Source organism: Bos grunniens, chromosome 10 (genome assembly GCF_055505025.1).
Source record: "Bos grunniens cultivar Pamir isolate PY7600 chromosome 10, Bosgru_T2T1.0, whole genome shotgun sequence".
Classification (NCBI taxonomy): Eukaryota; Metazoa; Chordata; class Mammalia; order Artiodactyla; family Bovidae; genus Bos; species Bos grunniens.
In genome coordinates this window covers 36,097,206-36,116,945 of record NC_141174.1, presented here as the reverse complement: position 1 = coordinate 36,116,945, position 19,740 = coordinate 36,097,206, and the positions used below count along the sequence as shown (strand labels likewise).

The following is a 19,740-nucleotide window of genomic DNA, read 5'->3' as shown; positions in this document are numbered from 1 at the left end:
GCGGGAGGAGAAGGGGACGACAGAGGATGAGATGGTTGGGTGGCTTCACTGACTCAATGGACGTGAGTTTGAGCAAGCTCCAGGAGTTGGTGATAGATAGGGAAGCCTGGCGTGCTGCAGTCCATGGGGTCGCAAAGAGTCGGACACGACAGAGCGACTAAACTGACTGACTGACCCCGTCCCATGAGTCTAGATCAGAGCAGATGAAAGGAGTCCTCCCAGAAATCGGAGCTGGGGAGGGTCCAAGGGTTCCAGGTGCCCCAGCCCCCTGACCACATGGCCCAGATGTGTTGGACAGCTTTCCTGCCCGCAGGAAACTATGGGGTCTCAGAAGAGCTGCACGGGGGTGAAGATACTCACCCTAAGTCCCTACCTGGTAAACTAAGGCAGCCATGGAGCTTTGGCCTCGCTCTGAAGCTGTGCCCTCAAGCTCTAAACCTGGTGAGTCCACAAGAAGACAAACCCGGAATCGGACACAGATGTTTAACTGGAGAGTAGTGGAGAAAGGAAGGCCTGGTCCGGCTCAGCTGCCCAGGTCCCCCAAGGGCCAGGATTCCACTCTGGGCTCGAGGGCCCCGTTGCAGAAAGAGAAAAGCCCCCTAAAGAAGAAACTGCCCTGAGGGAGAAATCACCCGGAATGTTCCCATTATCCACTGAGAAGTATTCCCAGGCAGAGGGAAGCCAACAGCCACTCTGAAAACACTTCCGGGGGTCCAGGTGCCAGACACAGAGGTGGATTTGACCAGGCCCCCTTGGCTCAGGTGGTACTAGTGGTAAAGAACTCACCTACCAGTTCAGGAAACAGAAGAGACACGGGTTCAACCCCTGGGTCAGGAAGATCCCCTGGAGAAGGGCACGGCAATCCATTCTAGTTTTCTTGCCTGGAGAATCTGATGGACAGAGGGTCTCAAAGAATCGGGCATGGCTGAAGCGACTTAGCCCACAGCACACTCATGGTCCAGAGCAGAGGGGTCCTGAGGACAAGATGGCTGTCTCTGATATCCCCCCACCCTCTGCCTCAATCAGCCACGAGACTGGTATCTTGAACACTACACACACACACACACCCCCCTAGCATCTAGGAAGGGAAATTCTATCTCTTGCTTATAACCAAGTTACCCCATTTTCTGACCTTAAAAAAGAACAGCAGGTTTCCTTTGAAGGTTTCAAACCTTATTAACCACAGTGGGAAATGATGCTTTAATGGGGCTGTGACGGTCTGAGCCTCGGGTGTCTGTGTACGCAGCCATATTACTTAGCAACACCATAGCCGTTTAGGTTTAATTTCCTAGCTTGCCTGATAAGCAGGCTGCAAATGTAATTTGTGATGCCACAAGCTGGGCAAACTCAAGGGGCTGTTAGATGAGTCACCGGGTGATCGAGGCCACCGTGCCGAGCTCTGCGGAAGAAGAGTAATGAACCCTGATCTGTGGGGCTGATAGCACCTGGGCAGACACTGTTTCCTCTGTGTCTGGGAGCTTGTGTTGCCTCCCATCCTGCTTTGGGGTTTGCTGGTGTCATTTATGAAGGGAAGCTTCACTCACCCGTCAGCTCCTGTCAGAATTCCCTTCCAGCTTTCTGAAAACTCAAAGCCCTGTAAGACCAGACAGCTAATAATAATAACAATGATAGTAATAACAGTAATAATAGCAAGTGTTTTTTGAATATTTAACAGATACTATGCTAGTGTTTCACATGAATTATCTCAGTCAATTTTCCTAACGACCCCAGGAGGTAGGTACTGCTGTTATTCCTACTTTCAGATGAGGAGACTGGGCACAGGACAGGTAGCCTCAATGGTAAGATAATAGGGAGGAGAGGGCACGACTGTCCACTGAACAGGGCACGCCCTGCCAGAGGCACCAGCTGTCATTCGAGGCCAATCAGCTGTTATCTGGGTTGCCAGAACTGCCACTTTTCTAAAAGAGCAGGAAATCCAGATTTTTATATAAAATGCCATGAGTTTTAAACCTCAGCAGCGAATTCAGTTATTGATTCAGTTATTTAATAAATACTATGAGAACCAAACCAGTCAAGTCTGCCTACCAGTTGCAACCTCCTCCTCATTAGAGCAAGCAAGGAAATTCATCAACAATTGCACTCGTTTTTCTTGCTTCCATGCCCCCAGCCCTTGGCTCAGCCTCACTTAGCTGTATCCCTTCTAGAGCCTCAGCTGGAACTCCATTCTCCCAGGAGCTCAGGATAACAATCTTAAAGTCGTCCTTGGTGTCTTCTCTTTTCTCACATCTCGCAGGCAGCCTGTCAACAGGTGTTCTGGGCTCCCCCTTAAAATTATCCATAATCTTCCACTTTTCACACCCTGCCAAAACCACCCTGGTGCAAACCACCGTCAGAAACCAGCAGCCAATGAGCCACCAGCTACACCCAGCTTTCCCCTTCCCTCCATTCTCCCCAGAACAGCCCTGCCCCCTGGATCTGGTCACTTCACTGCTCAACCCTCTCTAAGGGCTCCCATCTCACTTGGTGAAAGTCCTAAATGGCCCTCAGACCGACCCCACCTCCCACCTCTCTGTCCCTGGACTACAGACACACTGCTTCATCCTTGGTGGTGGTGTTCAGTCACTCAGTTGTGTCCAACTCATTGTGACCCCATGGACTGCAGCACGCCAGGCTTCCCTGTCCTTCACCATCTCCCGGGGTTTGCCCAAGTTCATGTCCATTGAATCCGTGATGCCATCCAACCATCTCATTCTTTGTCTCATCCTCTGCTGCCCAAATACACCAAAAGCAAATGTACCCCCACCACAGGCCCTGGCACTCCAGCTCCCTCTAAGTCTCTCCCCCCCACCCCGGGATCCTCTTGCCTGTCACTCTCCCTTCACTCTGTTCGGTTGCCACAGATTTGGAAAGATCTCCCCGGACACTTACCCCAAACAGCAATCTTCTCATCATTCTCCCTCCCTGCCCTTCTCACTCAGCCCTATGATGTACCTGAGTCAGCTGTTTGCATTCTCTCTTCCCACTGGAAGACATCCTCCACAAAAGGTGGGAATTTGCTTTCTTTTCTGCTCTACCCCTGGAGTCTAGACCCATGCCTGGGGCATAGGTCATAAACAAACATTTAACTTGATTAAAGGTTTGTTGAATGGATGAAGAAATGAACATAGTGGGCCCTTATGAGACATGTTCCTTGCTCAGATTGCTACATGTGCCTTGAACCCATCTTTTCTTCATTCCGCGTCCGCCTGGGGGACTGTTCCCTCCACAAGGCCAGCCACTTAACAACCTCAGTTCAGTAGGGTGTCAGACTGACTGACCAGGAGACAGTCCTCAGTCTTACACATCTGCCACATGGTGATCTGTGAGCCTCTCTCCCTGGATGGAAGGAGCCCTGGCTCAGCCATGATGGTGATGACTTTTATAATTAGTCCGGATGAGACATGCAGGTTTTGTGTGAGGGTAGAACATTTTAATCCTTAATTACAAGACTAGATAAAAGCTCTTTACTCATTTATCTGCAGAATGTGTGCATTTGCTTGTTGGCTTTCATTTCATTTGAAAACTCATATATTCTGGGAAGGGTACATGTGATTCAGTCCTTCATAGTTCTTTCATATAGACAGAAACAGAGAACTATAGACTGTATGATTCCAACTCCATCCAAATCCTCCAGAAAGTCTGGACAGTAATTCAACAGTAATTCGAGCTGCAGTAATTCAACACATATTCCCTCCATAGACCTCCGTGGACCCAGCACAGCATGGTCAGCACCCCACAGGATCACTGGAGAGCAGGACCCACCCTGATTAGCCACAGGTGTCCTGGATATTCATCCCTCCTTGGCCACTAAGTGCTCCAGCTCAACAAGACTGGATGACCACTCAAAAAGCCAGGATGACCAGATCCAAATCTCAGGTTTACTTGGGAAAGAAGCAGAACTGAGAGACCCAGTAAGACATACTCATGTATGGCAGGGAAAGGCTTCATCTAGCAGCGCCAACTCAAAAGCTGATGGGAGAGAACTTGGGAGGGTGTACAGAAGTGCAGCCCAGTCCTAAGCTATGGTGGGGGAGGTACTGGGCCTTTTGTCATTTGCTGAGGGACCCAGCCTGTGAAACACGTATCTCTCTTTGACCACCTTCTCTGTACCCCACAGTTTTCCTTTCTCAACATCTTTTCATCATTGTCTCACAACTTGCAAGTCAATGTTTTTTCCTTGAGTGTTTAATGGAAAATTCCCACTCTGGGCATATATGCCCCCACCCGTCATCACTCCCTCTCACCCCCAGCTACCTTTCTAAGGATGTGATAGGGTCTTATCATGAAAGTGTCCACAGCGTTGGCTCCTCTGCCAACCTGCCAAAACCAAGCCTGCAAATGGCAAAAGACTTCCCCTCTGCCTCCCTCTCCCAAACAAGGAGGATCTTTTCTCCTAGAGGAGTGAGTGAGAAGAGGGAGAAACAAGTAATACTTGTGGAGAGCTTGAATGATAGGGAGGGGTGTTCTTGGGCAGTTGGAAGTACTGTGGATGTGGTAGATGAAGGCAAGAGATTTTATTATTGTTTACAGGCTTCCCTTGTGGCTCAGCTGGTAAAGAATCCACCTGCAATGCAGGAGACCTGGGTTCGATCCCCGGGTTGGGAAGATCCCCTGGAGAAGGGAATGGCTACCCACTCCAGTGTTCTTGCCTGGAGAATCCCAGGGATGGGGGAGCCTGGTGGGCTGCCGTCTGTGGGGTCACACAGAGTCAGACATGACTGAAGTGACTTAGCAGCAGCAGCAGCAATGCGGGAGACCTGGGTTTGATCCCCGGATTAAGAAGATCCCCTGGAGAAGGGAATGGCTACCCACTCCAGTATCCTGGCCTGGAGAATTCCATGGACTATACAGTCCATGGGGTCACAAAGAGTCGAACATGACTGAGCAACTTTCACTTTTCATATGATTTATTATGTGATTTATGCTATCCTCTGGAGAGTTTTATTTTTTAATTTATTATACTGCAATAAAAATTTTATTGCAGTATAATTGACTTACAATGTTGTGTTAGTTTCTACTTTACAGCAAAGTGACTCAGTTTTTTATACATATATATATATACACACACACACACATACACACACACACATACATACATATATAGGCTTTCCAGGAAGAGCAATGGTAAAGAATCTGCCTGCCAATGCAGGAAACACAAGAAACGCAGGTTCAACCTCTGGGTCAGGAAGATCCCCTGGAGAAGGAAATGGCAACCCACTCCAGTATTCTTGCCTGGAGAATTCCATGGACAGAGGAGCCTGGTGGGCTACAATCCATGGGGTCTCAAAGAGTTGGACATGACTGAGCATGCAGATGCACGCACACCCACATACACAACAATATATATATATATATTGTTTTCCACCAGGGTTTATTACAGGATAATATAGTTCCCTGTGCTATACAGTAGGACCTTGCTGTTTATCCATTATACATATATAATAGTTTGCATCTAGTTAATTCCAAACTCCTAATTGATCCATCTCCCAGCTTCCCTCCCCTTTGGCAACAACAAGTCTGTTTTTACGTCTGTGAGTCTGTTTTTGCTCCATAGACAAGTTCACTTGTGTCATATTTTAGATTCCATGTATAAGTGATATCATATGGAATTTGTTGTTCCTTTTTGACTTATTTCACTTGGTATGATAATCTCTAGATCCATCCATGTCGTTGCAAATGGCATTATTTCGTTCTTTTTATGGCTGAGTAGTATTCCACTGTGCAGATATACCACATCTTCTTTACTCATCTGTCGATGGATATTTAGGCTGCTTCCATGTCCTGACTATTGTAAACAGTGCTGCTATCAACATAATGGTGCATGTATCCTATTGAATTAGAGTTTCATCCAGATATATACCCAGGAATGGGATTGCTGGATCATATGGCAACTCTAGTTTTAGTCTTTTGAGGAACCTCCATACTATTTTCCATAGTGGCTCCACCAGTTTACATTCCCATCAACAGCGTGGGAGAGTTCCTTTTTCTCCACACCCTCTCCAGCATTTGTTATTTGTAGACTTTTTAAAGATGGCCATTCTGACTGGTGTGAGGTGGTACCTCACTGTCATTTTGATTTGTATTTCTCTAATATTAGCAGTGATGAACATCTTCTCACGTGCTTGTTGGCCTTCTTTGGAGAAATGTCTATTTAAGTCTTCAGCCCATTTTTCTGTTGGGCTATATTTTGTTATTGACTTCTATGAGCTGTTTGAATATCCTAGAAATGAAACCTCTTTTGTAAATATTTTCTCCCATTTCATAGGTTGTCTTTTCATTTTGTTTATGGTTTCCTTTGCTGTGGAAAAACTTATAAATTTGATTAGGTCCCATTTGTTTACTTTTGCTTTTATCTCTATTGCCTTAAGCGACCAACCTAAGAAAACATTGGTATGATTTATGTCAAAGAATGTTTTGCCTGTGTTCTCTTCTAGGAGTTGTATGGAGTCACCTTATAAGTCTTTAAACCATTTTGAGTTTGTTTTCTGCATACAATGTGAGGGTGGGTTCTAACTTTGTTGATTTACTTGCCTCTATCTAGCTTTCTCAACACCACTCACTGAAGAGACTCTTTTCCCCATTGTATATTCTTGCCTCCTTTGTTGAAGCTTGATTGACCATAGGTGTGAGGACTTATTTCCAGGATCTCTGTTGTTTTTTGTGCCAATACCATGCCATTTTGATTACCTTAGCTTTGTAGTTTTGCTCTTGACAGTTTCAGAGAAGGCTAAGTGCCGGGAGCCAGCGTGAGGAACTCTGCCCGTGGCAAAGGTCATGAGGAAGGAGGCTTGGCATACGCAAAGGCGGGATCGAGCCTCAGGAGTCCCCCTGGAAATTCTCAAGCATCTACCCCCAAAACCAGAATCTGCCTACTTTCTGCTTTGTGCTCTCACCTACACCTCTGACTTTAAGGGGGGCTGTCCCCCACTACCTCTCTCTGAAAAAAGAGTTAACTTACAGCTCCAGTTAATAAAGTTCCTGGGTGTGACAGTGTTTCAACCTACAAACTCCTTCGGAATTCCTCTAGCCTGCCTGGATAGGTTTTTCCGGCCACATGTGATTGTTCAGAGCCTCCCAACTGTGAGAGGCATGAGATGTTCTAAACTGTCTAAATACAGATTCCTTTGAGCAGTTAAAAGATTGATTAGAAATTGTATTGGTGAAGGGTTTTTCACTTGTTGGGCCAATGTTTGCTGCTAAGTCTCCATATCCCTTACCTACTGTGTCCCTGGCTGTGTATTGATTGATATAATTGGTGTATAGAAATGTAAGCAGTAGCTTTAATGTTTGTAACCTTGGACCCTTGAGTTAATTCTTTTCTTGTTATAGCCCACCACACCTTTGCCCTATAGGAATGCAACTTTATCTACCTTTTGGAGGGTGGCGCCTGACTTTAGAATAATCACCTTTAGAGAAAAATAAGTTTTCTGAAGAAAGGATCTTAAAATGGTAACAGGCCTCCTGGCCAGAAGATGATGTAAATCACCTAAACTTTTGCATGTGATAAGTTTGAAAGCCTGGCTTCAATTAGGATCAGGAACTGCTGTCCTTGAATGACTCTACCCCTTCCCCCATTATCCTCTATGCACAACTTAAGGTATAAAACTACTTTGGAAAATAAAATACGCCCTTTTGTTCACCGAAACTTGGTCTCTCCATGTCATTCTTTCTCTCACCTTCTGGCTGAATTTCCATCTGGGGAGCGGAGGCTCGTCAAGCCTACTAATTTTGCCTGGGCTTCTAAGATCTGACCAGGGAGGCCTTAGTGTCTCCTCTCCTTCGGGAGAACGGGAGGACGCCTGCGGCCTACGCAGGTGATGCAAATTCCTTATTTTGGAATTTTATTAGCTTTCCACGTAAACCAAGTTATTCAGCCTCTTTTCTCCACTAAATTTCCTCACTGAGCTATCCTTATTTAACCACTATTTATATCCTTAATTAACGTTTAATTAAGCAATTGTTTCCTGACCCTCGCCGACGCTGTCCCTGCTTCGAATTCCCTGGATCCAGTGGGGCTGGACCCCGGCAGCTAAGCAATGGACTTGAGCTGCTTTTAAGTTGCCTTGGGATCTTGGACAATGTTCCTTTTACCATATCACTCTTCAGTTGCAAGAGTTTGAAAGAGTTTCCAGCCTTTGAAAGAGTTCCAAAAAGATATACTCACCCTGAGATGTTCAAGGAGAAAAGTTTGTCATCAGCCTTGACACTAACAGTTGTGTGACTCGGGACAAGTCAGTCGAGCTCCTCCAGTTTCCTTATCTATAAAATGAATGACTTGCAAGGAATGAGCTCTGAGGCATCCACCCTAAAACTTTGTGATGCTTGAAAGTTCTACTATAGGCAGTTGGGGAATGACGGTGATGAGCTAGCATTCACTGAATGCTCATTATGTGCCAAAATCTTTAAAAGTACCATCACAAGAGAAAAGTTCTAAAGTTTTTGTTCTGGTACTATAATCACACGAGGAGATGAGTTTCCAAGCATGATGCCACTCTTGGGAGTGGGAATACGACAACTTAGCAAAACACAAATGTGACAATTATTCCCCAAATTATTATTTTACCACGAGTTCAAGCCCAGAGACCCCTTGACCCACAGAGCCTCTGGACAGCAAAATGGGTTGCTGAATAAGGGTGAGGGCTCAAAATGGCGCCATAGCCCACTGTATATTGCATATTTTGACGTTATTGGCCCAAGATTACCTGCTGGCCAAATCCTGCCCACCATCTGCTTTTGTAAGATCCTGGAGTTAAGAATGATTTCCACATTTTTAATGAAGGAAAACCAAAGGGCATTAAATTATATGTGAATATTAGATATTCACATAAAAATTGTATGAGATTCAAATTTCAGTGTCGTTAGATAAATTCATACTGAAACACAGCCACACTCATTCACTTATGCGTTGTCTAGGGCAGCTTTCATTCTATAAAGAGTGGCCACAACAGAAATCATGTAACCTGTCAAACCTAAAATATTTACTATCAGGCCCTTTGCAGAAAAAGTTTGCCAAGTCCTGATCTAGAACACAGAAGGCCTACAAATTACAGAGAAATAAAGATGCAAAATTTCAGGCCAGCTTTGATTAGATGAAAGCAATGATCCCTTTATTTCATCCTTCACTTTTATCTTTCTTTTCCTGAAAACTTTAGTTGTAACATTTCAAGGATATTTCAAATAATCATTACAGACAGTATGCCTACCCTTATTCTTTTGGCTCTATATATGTAGATAAAGATATATTTTTAACTGTTAATTTTTACCAAAACTCAGTACACCACAAATTATGAGAGCAATTAAATGTCTTTAAAACAGACTGTGAAACACAAATGTTGCTTAAGACTGTTCAAAATCATAAGAACTCAGGCCTGAACTTTCATTCCAAATTGTAATACCTTGTGTGGCTTTTATATAAGGTAGATTTGGGGCCTTTTGCTTCTGGTCCTGAGGGAAGAGTAAGAAGGAAGGAATCATGAGGACAGTTCCGCATCCCTCACTTCTTCTGCTTACAGAACACTTCAGCAAACAGCAAATTCCCCCAAACCTCCCTGCTCAGACTTCTAATGTAAAAGACAGTTGAGAACACACGACTCCTGGCCATGTGCTAGTCTTAGAATGAGAAGCTAACTAACTCCTTGAAGGATTCTCAGTAAGAACCAATCAGGTGACTTGCCCAAGCTCAGAACTTTGTTCAATGTGAGTTCAAGGGATAAAAATGAACAGTGGATCAGATTCTGTTCTGCCTCTGGATGGAAAGACGCTAAAAACCACAATCCAAACTTCATGTAATCATTTCACATACTTTGGATTCAGAGCTGACTGATAAATAAGAGCTTTCTTATTATAAACAATGCTGCAACAATACCCTTGTACACAAATGTCACTTTCATATGTATACAAATACATGCAGAGGATTAACTCCCCAAAGTAGAATTGTTGGGGCAAGGGATATATGCATTTAATGTGTATATATATATACATATATACATACATACATATACATATATATAAGAGAGAGAGAAAGAGAGTCTTTAAGAGTCAGATCTTTGCTTATATTCTGTATATGATTTCTAGATCTGAAATGTGCATGACTACATGGCTAAAATTAAATTGCATCTTCTATGCATTGTATGTCTTCATTTTTCCAGGCTAACTGAGGAACGATTTATCCTAAATTGCATTCCTGGCCCAAGTAACTCCCCATGCTATATTGATGTATTTGTGCAGAATTCCTTCTAATTCCACCTATCCCCACCTATGTTGTTTTTTACATTCCTTCTAGTCCAAATCCATCCCTATATTGTTGTTTATAATCTCCTCAATTGCAAGTTCAGCAGTGCTCTGCCTTTAGGAGAAATGATAGCTTATAATAAAAGGTAGATCCCACTGATTCACTGTAGATCAGTAAGAATTCTGACACCACAAAAGGAGCCTGCTGCAATGATGACTTGGATTACCCTGACCAATAACGAGCAGAAAGAGTAAGCTCTTTTCTCAGGGAGAGAGATTGTGAGGGCCCCTCCTCCCAGAGGTGACCTCCACTCAAAGAAAATAAAATGATTTTTCATTGAATTGTACTTAGGAAAGGTAAATATCTTTTGATTTAGATCAAATCCCTTTTAGAAATAATGTTTGCAGTCTTCCACTCTGCCCTCAGCCAGAAAACCCCATTAAGGAAAATACTATTGTCTCAAAACCATGAGAAGAGTTTCTATAAAGTTAGTATCAGCTTTGTTAAAGATAGAAGTCTGTATGCTTATTGCATTTGGCAGCTTCCGTGATTTGATTTGTGCTGACAATAATGTTTTGAAGAATTGAATATCCAAAGAAATGAAAGAACTATCTGTCCTATATCCTCTAGGAAAGGACTGGTAATACTCTTTGAGACTCAAGTTGATAATAAATGTATTAAAAGATGGTTAAAGTCTTTTATGTTAAATAAAGGTAGGACAGTGAAAAATTTGTTCTCCACTAATATATTACATTTTTAGAATGATATCCAATTTTGCTAATACTTTTCCAGGAAGTAGTTTGGAATATTTATCAAGAGTCTTTTTAAAATGTGAAGGAAGGGGGTATGATTTTAATAAGACAATATGAAGATTCTCTGTGGCACTGGAACCATTCAGTATCGAATACAGTGGTAGATACACCACTCCACACATGTGATAAAATTGCATAAAACTTAATACATACATGCATAAGTACAAGCAAAAGTGGGAAAATCTGAATAAGATTGTGAATTGTATCAATGTCAACATCTTGGTTGTGATATTATATGATAGTTTTGCTAAATTTAGCCTTGGGGGAACATATACAAGGGATCTCTGCATAGTGTTTCTCACAACTGTATGTAAATCTACAATTGTTTTGATAAAATGCTCCATTTAAAAAATGTAAGCCTGCCAAGACAAATGAGATGCAAAGTATCCCTGGATAAAGAAAGAAATTACTTTGTGTGCTATAAAAATTTGAGCTATAAGGAACTTCCCTGGGGGTCCAGTTGCTGAGACTCTATGCACCCAACATGGGCGGTCCGGTTTTAGTCCCTGGTCAGGGAGCTAAGATTCCACATGTCACAACTGAAAGATGTCACATGCTGCAACTGGGACCTGGCTCACCCAAATAAATAAATAAAAGACATTTTTAAACATTTAGCTCTAAGGCAGAGGATGACCACGTTGCAGGGAAACAGCAGTGAGTGGCTCCTCCTAGGCTCTCCATTCTTATCACTTGGGGGAGGGAAAGAAAGAAGGGTGAGTGAAGAAGGAATTCATAGGGCCTAGACTCCATCTTAGGCCTGTTCATGCTGATCACGCTCAGCCACCTTTCCAATGGACTCTGAACTCTGTGTTTAGTGCCTATGAAAACAACAGAAGGATAAGACCCCCTCCAGACAGGGGAACCTTGAAGATCGTATCTAGGTTACTCATCGCCTAAGAGAAAACACACACTAATCACCCCTTCCTCCAGACAGGCCATAAATTTTTCTGTATCTATCGGAGTGTAACCTTGGGGTTATTGATTATTGGCTAATTGTTTGACTGAGCACATAGCACGTGAATGATGGGGTTATTGGGATTGTATTTTCCTCGGTTTATGTAAGTCTCAAGGAATTTGGGGTGGTGGGTTCAGTCACGTACACATGGGGTATAAAAGATTTTCACAAATGCTGGTCGGGGTCCTTGGCTAAGAGGAGACGCTGCCTTGGGCCCGCCGGTGTAATAAACTGCACTCCACTATCTGCATTGTCCTTCTGAGTGAGTTTGTTTCCCGAAACTCATGGCTATAACATGAGGACTTCTTTGTCCCGGTAAATTCGTATCTTGAGCCTTATTCTCAAGAAATAGAGATACATGCTGTAGTATTATTTATAATAATAAAAAACTGGAGATAACCTAAAAGTCCATCTTTATGAAATTGATTGCTACGTTATAACATTTCTACCCTGGAATGTCTTGGAACCATTTAAACAAAGCTACAAGGTAAGACACACCAGTATAAAATACAGTTAGGAGAGGGAAGGGCTTCCCGGGCGGTGCTAGTGGTAAAGAACCCACCTGCCAACGATGAGATGCAGGTTTGATCCCTGTGTCAGGAAGATCCCCTGGAGGAGGGCATGGCAACTCCACTCCAGTATTCTTGCCTGGAGAATCCCATGGACAGAGGAACCTGGTGGCCTACAGTCCATAGGGGCGCAAGGAGTCAGACATAACTGAAGCAACGTAGCACAGCACACAGCACAAGAGAGGGAAAGGCTGTGTGTACTTTACAGTATTCAAGTATTGTAGACGGTCACCTGGGGAGAAGCAGGGAGCAAAAACTGGCAGAGTGTCTGTCAAAGTGTTGCTAATGAACTCTAAAAAGAAATTTGAGACCATCTGGGGAAAAGTCAGTGCAGAATAGGTTGGATATTAAGTAATCATTGTAGATTTTTGTTGGATGTAACAATGTGTGTGTTTTAAGTCCTTCCTTACCCTTTATGTATTAGTGTTACATACTAAATACATACAGATAATGTCCGGGTAGATTTGCTTAAATCCAGAAGTGTTCATATATTACTTACACAATTTAAAAACTAAATAAAATAAAGCAAATGTTCCCAGTAGTTACCTCTAGGCTATGTAATTATGGGTACCTCTTTTTCTTGATGCTTTACTGTATTTTCTATGTTTTGTATGATGAATAACTATAAAAATCAGAGGGGGAAAAGTAGGGTGTGTTTAAAAAAATCAGGCCAGAGAACTAAGTGATTTATACACAGGTAATTGCAGTACTGATTTTATTAATCTGGAGACAGTGCCTTTTAAGGGACAATTTACCTTTAGACTTATCAGCTGAGTGGTTGCAGATGCCCTTAACCCTGGGTGGTGGAACCAATTGCTCACAGAGTGACCCACGCAGCTGTTTTCCTGCCCAAGTCGCCTGGGCATGGGCCCCGTAGCTTCCCGGTGGGTTCCCCGGGTCTGAGTGATTGTATCTCAGGCTGCTGGCTCATATCTAGGGAAGCCCACCAGAACAACCACGGGCAATTTTTTAAAATGACAGTTACAAACAGTGAATAAGGCCTTGAGGGTACAGGCGCATGGATTATCTAAAAGTTGCCCATGTGATTTTGATGAACACATATGGTCAAGCATCTTTGATTTAAATAAGCAGACAGATATGTAATATATATAATATAGAAATAATTTTGTGTGTATATGACTGCTTACATAAGCCTTAAATATTTTTGGAGGCAGATGTAAGAAGGTGATACAAAAACAATGACTTTGGGAGTTTCTAGTGGTGGCTGGGAACAGAGAAACTTTTCAGTGTACATCCTTTTGTGCATTTCACATTTTATGTGAATGTATTGCCTATTCAAAAAAAATAAGCCAAAAGTGAAAGAAAACCAAATTTTAAATGAACCTCTACTTTAGACACTCAGCTCACCAGAATCACTTTTCTTTTGCTAAAATGGTCAAAGTTCTGTAAAATGGTCACATTTGAAGGGGAGAAGTTTTCACTAAACAATTTTTTGAGAAAGCACCCAACATTGACTTTAAAAAAGCACTAGAAATTTATCATCATAACAGATCTTATATTCTAATAGTTACGGAAACCACTTACCACTGTTGAACCATGCAGTCTACCATCAGGCAGAACATACAGACAGATTGGCTGGAGAAGGAAAGGGTTCTCATTGTGCAGTAATCATAAAGCATTTCATAAAATATCTTTGGTGATAGCAGTTACCTGGCTCACTCAAGGGTGAAGGTGGGACTAAGCTTTTCCTTAATATTCTTTTCTGCCGTTTGAATTTTGTGCTAAGTACAACACATTACCAGTTTAAAATATATATGCAGTATTTTTAAAGTGTGAGCATTTAAGACTGTGTGACCAGCTAGAACTACAGGTAGCCAATTCACACACACACCCCCAACCCCACCGCTGCACTTTAAAGTTACTCCCAGCAGCACTTTTGAGTTCAAAGGGCAAAGTCGATTGTGGACACCTTCAAAAATCTGATTCTCTATATTGAGGCTGACACAAACTGTGGGTGGAAAACTCTGTTTTAGCAAATACTGCACAATAATCAAACGTGGCTGGGCCTGATCTTAAAATCTAAAATTAAAATAAAATCTGATTCCAATTCAAAAGAGTGGGCACTCAGAGGTTCAGAGGTCAACTGGAAAAGACTGTTCATTTACAACAGTGAGCTAGAGACGATCTCGTGGTTTAGGACCATTGGTTAACAAGATGACCAACAGATGGAGAGCCAAGACAGGAACCTCCTCTCTTTAACCCAGTGGCCAGAAGGCAAGTCATTTAATTCTCCCTAAACCCCAACTTCAAGGTTAGGAGGGGTGGCCGTGAGGAGATACCCCTCATCCAAGGTAAGGAGCAGTGGCTGTGCTTTGCTGGAGCAGCCGTGAAGAGATACCCTACGTCCAAGGTAAAAGAAACCCAAGTAAGAGAGTAGGTGTTGCGAGAGGGCATCAGAGGGCAGACACACTGAAACCATACTCACAGAAAACTAGTCAATCTGATCACATGGACCACAGCCTTGTCTAACTCAATGAAACTAAGCCATGTCGTGTGGGACCACCCAAGACAGGTGGGTCATGGTGGAGAGGTCTGACAGAATGTGGTCCACTGGAGAGGGGAATGGCAAACTACTTCAGTATTCTTGCCTTGAGAACCCCATGAACAGTATGAAAAGGCAAAATGATAGGATACTGAAAGAGGAACTACCCATATCGGTAGGTGCCCAATATGCTACTGGAGATCAGTGGAGAAATAAGTCCAGAAAGAATGAAAGGATGGAGCCAAAGCAAAAACAATACACAGTTGTGGATGTGACTGGTGATAGAAGTAAGGTCCGATGCTGTAAAGAACAATATTGCATAGGAACCTGGAATGTTAGGTCCATGAATCAAGGCAAATTGGAAGTGGTCAAACAGGAGATGGAAAGAATGAACATCGACATTCTAGGAATCAGTGGACCAAAGTGGACTGGAATAGGTGAATTTAACTCAGATGACCATTATATCTACTACTGTGGGCAGAAATCCCTTAGAAGAAATGGAGTAGCCATCATGGTCAACAAAGAGTCTGAAATGCAGTACTTGGATGCAATCTCAAAAACGACAGAATGATCTCTGTTCGTTTCCAAGGAAAATCATTCAATATCACAGTGATCCAAGCCTATGCCCCAACCAGTAACACTGAAGAAGCTGAAGTTGAACGGTTCTAGGAAGACCTACAAGATCTTTTAGAATTAACACCCCAAAAAGATGTCCTTTTCATTATAGGGGACTGGAATGCAATAGTAGGAAGTCAAGAAACACCTGGAGTAACAGGCAAATGTGGCCTTGGAATATGGAATGAAGCAGGGCAAAGGCTAATAGAGTTTTGCCAAGAAAATGCACTGGTCATAGCAAACATCCTCTTCCAACAACACAAGAGAAGACTCTACACATGGACATCACCAGACGGTCAACATTGAAATCAGATTGATTATATTCTTTGCAGCCAAAGATGGAGAAGCTCTATACAGTCAGCAAAAACAAGACCAGGAGCTGACTGTGGCTCAGACCATGAACTCCTTATTGCCAAATTCAGACTTAAATTGAAGAAAGTAGGGAAAACCACTAGACCATTCAGGTTTGACCTACATCAAATCCCTTATGATTATACAGTGGAAGTGAGAAATAGATTTAAAGGACTAGATCTGATAGATAGAGTGCCTGATGAACTATGGACGGAGGTTCATGACTTTGTACAGGAGACAGGGATCAAGACCATTCCCATAGAAAAGAAATGCAAAAAAGCAAAATGGCTGTCTGGGGAGGCCTTACAAAGAGCTGTGAAAAGAAGAGAAGCGAAAAGCAAAGGAGAAAAGGAAAGATATAAGCATCTGAATGCAGAGTTCCAAAGAATAGCAAGGAGAGATAAGAAAGCCTTCTTTAGCGATCAATGCAAAGAAATAGAGGAAAACAACAGAATGGGAAAGACTAGAGATCTCTTCAAGAAAATGAGAGATACCAAGGGAACATTTCATGCAAAGATGGGCTCAATAAAGGACAGAAATGGTATGGACCTAACAGAAGCAGAAGATATTAAGAAGAGGTGGCAAGAATACACAGAAGAACTGTACAAAAAAGATCTTCACGACCCAGATAATCACGATGGTGTGATCACTGACCTAGGGCCAGACATCCTGGAATGTGAAGTCAGGTGGGCCTTAGAAAGCATGACTACAAACAAAGCTAGTGGAGGTGATGGAATTCCAGTTGAGCTCTTTCAAATCCTGAAAGATGATGCTGTGAAAGTGCTGCCCTCAATATGCCAGCACATTTGGAAAACTCAGCAGTGGCCACAGGACTGGAAAAGGCCAGTTTTCATTCCAATCCCAAAGAAAGGCAATGCCAACGAACGTTCAAACTACCGCACAATTGCACTCATCTCACAAGCTAGTAAAGGAATGCTCAAAATTCTCCAAGCCAGGCTTGAGCAATATGTGAACCATGAACTTCTAGATGTTCAAGCTGGTTTTAGAAAAGGCAGAGGAACCAGAGATCAAATTGCCAACATCTGCTGGATATGGAAAAAGCAAGAGAGTTCCAGAAAAACATCTATTACTGCTTTATCGACTATGCCAAAGCCTTTGACTGTGTGGATCACAATAAACTGTGGAAAATTTTGAAAGAGATGGGAATACCAGACCACCTGATCTGCCTCTTGAGAAACCTATATGCAGGTCAGGAAGCAACAGTTAGAAGTGGACATGGAACAACAGACTGGTTCCAAATAGGAAAAGGAGTTCGTCAAGGCTGTATACTGTCACCCTGCTTATTTAACTTATATGCAGAGTACATCATGAGAAACGCTGGGCTGGAAGAAGCACAAGGTGGAATCAAGATTGCTGGGAGAAATATCAATAACCTCAGATATGCAGATGACACCACCCTGATGGCAGAAAGTGAAGAGGAACTCAAAAGCCTCTTGATGAAAGTGAAAGAGGAGAGTGAAAAAGGTGGCTTAAAGCGCAACATTCAGAAAACAAAGATCATGGCATCTGGTCCCGTCACTTCATGGGAAATAAATGGGGAAACAGTGGAAACAGTGTCAGATTTTATTTTTTTGGGCTCCAAAATCACTGCAGATGGTGACTACAGCCATGAAATTAAAAGACGCTTACTCCTTGGAAGGAAAGTTATGACCAACCTAGATAGCATATTCAAAAGCAGAGACATTACTTTGCCAACAAATGTCCATCTAGTCAAGGCTATGGTTTTTCCAGTGGTCACGTACGGATGTGAAAGTTGGACTGTGAAGAAGGCTGAGTGCCGAAGAATTGATGCTTTTGAACTGTGGTGTTGGAGAAGACTCTTGAGAGTCCCTTGGACTGCAAGGAGATCCAACCAGTCCATTCTAAAGGAGATCAGTCAGGGGTGTTCTTTGGAAGGAATGATGCTAAATCTGAAACTCCAATACTTTGGCCGCCTCATGTGAAGAGTTGACTTATTGGAAAAGACCCTGATGCTGGGAGGGTTTGGGGGCAGGAGGAGAAGGGGACGACAGAGGATGAGTTGGCTAGATGGCATCACTGACTCAATGGACATGAGTTTGAGTGAACTCCAGGAGTTGGTGATGGACAGGGAGGCCTGGCATGCTACGGTTCATGGGGTCGCAAAGAGTTGAACACGACTGAGTGACTGAACTGAACTGAAGCCTCAACTTGCTCAGTGATAAAATGAAATAAATGTTCTTAACAAAACTGTTGAGAGTGCTGTCATGTGATTGAATCAAGATGGTGGCTCATGGCTCTCATTTTCCTTCCAGGGTCCCGCATGCCCCTAGTGCTAGGGCATTGTGACCCACTGGCACCACTGCCACTGATGGGTCTAAAGTGGTAAGCAGTCTCTGTAACTATCAGAATGTAAGATGCATTATGATCATTATTTCTGGCATGGGATGGGAGATAGCTGTTGTAATCCCTTAGGCATGGGTGATATTTTAAAAAATGGTTGAGAAGAAAATACCTGAAATTTATGTCTTATCTTTAGGGATTGGTAAGACGCTGATAGAGGATGTGGTGAACGGCTTCTTTTTGAATCTTGGCTTCCAAGTAACAACAATTTGCAAGATTCTTGCTAAAGATCCTAGGTTTCAGTAGGGCTACAATGCTATTGGATCCTCCCAGGGAGGCCAATTTCTATGGGCAGTGTCTCAGAGATGCCCATCACCTCCCATGAGCAATCTCATCTCAGCTGGGGGACAACATCAAGGTGTTTTTAGACTTCCTCGGTGCCTGGGAGAAAGCGCTCACATCTATGACTTGATCAGAAAAACACTGGATGTTGGGCTTACAGACAAAGCTGTGCCAGGACGCCTGGTGCAAGCAGATACTGGCACAAGCCCGAAAAGGAGGCCAGGTACCACAACCAGAGCATCTTCTGGGCAGATATTAATCAGGGAGAGGCGTCACTGAGTCCTCCAAGAAGAACCTGATGGCCCTGAAGAAGTTTGTGACGGTGAAATTCCTCAATAATTCCACTGTGGACCCCATGGATTCTGAGGAGTTTGGATTTTACAGAAGTGGCCAAGCCAAGAAAACCATTCCCTCACAGGACAGCACCCTATACACAGAGGACTGCCTGGGGCTAAAGGCAATGGAAGATACCTGGCTCTAGAAGGAGACCATCGCCAACTGTCTGAAGAATGGTTTTATGCCCACATCATACCCTTCCTTGAGTGAAACCCTCATAGTCTGCACCAGAGTTCAGGGAACCCCTCACACTTCCAAACCAGTTCCCTCCATGCCCAAGCCTGAGCTCAGATCCAGCTAGCAATTAATCCTCTCTAGTTACCATCTAACATGCCTGTCTGGAAAGATCCAAGATACGAATCTTATCCTTTGTCTCATCCTATCAGCATATGGTTTGTCGAAATCTGGAAGATTTCTCTTCCGTCCTCAAAAAAAGCTAAAATACAGGAAATGTAAATTATCAGTTCTCAGGGTTTGGGGTTTCATCTTGATTTTAACATTCTTTTACAGTGTTTGTGGGTTGGCCAAAAGTTTCCTTCAGTTTATAAGTAAAAATAGAAGACACATTTTTCATTTTCACCAAGAACTTTATTGAACTATATACTCACGATTTTATTCTACTACCTTCTGCCATTTTTCAAGCAACTTCATAATTCCATCTTCCCAAAACTTTTTATCTTTTTGAGCAAAGAACAGTTTCAGGT

General features: G+C 43.0%; 1 pseudogene; it reads left to right on the top strand.

The window, feature by feature from the left end:
• The first annotated feature begins 276 nt into the window (after positions 1–276).
• On the top strand, positions 277–19,246 carry LOC147364322 (palmitoyl-protein thioesterase 1 pseudogene; annotated as a pseudogene).
• The last annotated feature ends 494 nt before the right edge of the window (positions 19,247–19,740 follow it).